The sequence below is a fragment of the Centruroides sculpturatus genome, unplaced genomic scaffold (genome assembly GCF_000671375.1).
Source record: "Centruroides sculpturatus isolate CEXI.00-Female unplaced genomic scaffold, Cexi_2.0 scaffold1021, whole genome shotgun sequence".
Classification (NCBI taxonomy): domain Eukaryota; kingdom Metazoa; phylum Arthropoda; class Arachnida; order Scorpiones; family Buthidae; genus Centruroides; species Centruroides sculpturatus.
In genome coordinates this window covers 152,997-154,050 of record NW_019385361.1, presented here as the reverse complement: position 1 = coordinate 154,050, position 1,054 = coordinate 152,997, and positions in this window count along the sequence as shown.

Here is a 1,054-nt window from a genome sequence, read left to right as displayed (position 1 = left end):
TCTCCAATCATCCACAAGCCTAATTTTTATACTTCTCTGCAAATTTAAGTTTATGTTTCTTGTGCTTTTTAGTTAGTAAAGGGTTTTGCTTTAACAGCTGTTTTTTCTCCATTATGTTTCAACGTATTTCTAGCTGTTTGAGCATTAATTTTTAATCCATGATATTTTTCTGTCTTTTTTTAAACATAAACTTCAGATTCAGTTTCCTCTTCTCACAATTTTCCACTCAGACTGTATCTAGAGCTCTTGGTTGGTCAGGAAACGGTTTTTTTACATGTTTTAGACATACTTCCTGTGCTGACATCAATATGTGAGGCAATTTTTCTGACTGATTAACTATTGTTGTTTTTGGGGTTTAACATTGTGTCCATTTTATATTCTGCACATAATATATTTATTTTCTCTCCATTAACAAATTTTTATATCAGTCTAACGAAAACTTTTGTTTTTCGTGTTATATATTTATTGAGTTTGTTTCATTAAATTCCAACTAAATGCAAATACGAGAAAACTCTCTTTTAAAATAATATTAAAATTTATTTAAAGAAAATTTAATAATTATATGAAAAATATGGGTTATAAATAGTAATTTTTTAAAATATTTATCATTGTTTGAGAAAAACCAATACAAAATGTATATTATTTTTGTTGGGAAATGTTTGGAAATGAAGTAATTTCAAATTATATATTAGAATTTTTATTCCTTCAAGCAATTTTTAAATTTTCATGAGGTGGCTTTTGTTTTTAAAAAATAAGATCAAAATTTATTGCATTTTTATACCTTTATTCTATGTAGATGAAAAAATTTTATTATATTATTGAATTATTTTTATATAAATTTAAATAAGTTTTGCATTGTACATTTATACATATAGATATATATTTATATAATGTAATATTCGTTTATTTTAAAACCCTAACATTAAATTTTTTAATAATGTTTTTAAATTTGTTTTCCTTTAGTTGATTTTAATATATTTTTATTTATGTTATTAAACAGTTTGTATATGTATTAAGTAATAATTATTATTAAGTAATACAAAATAATTAAGAG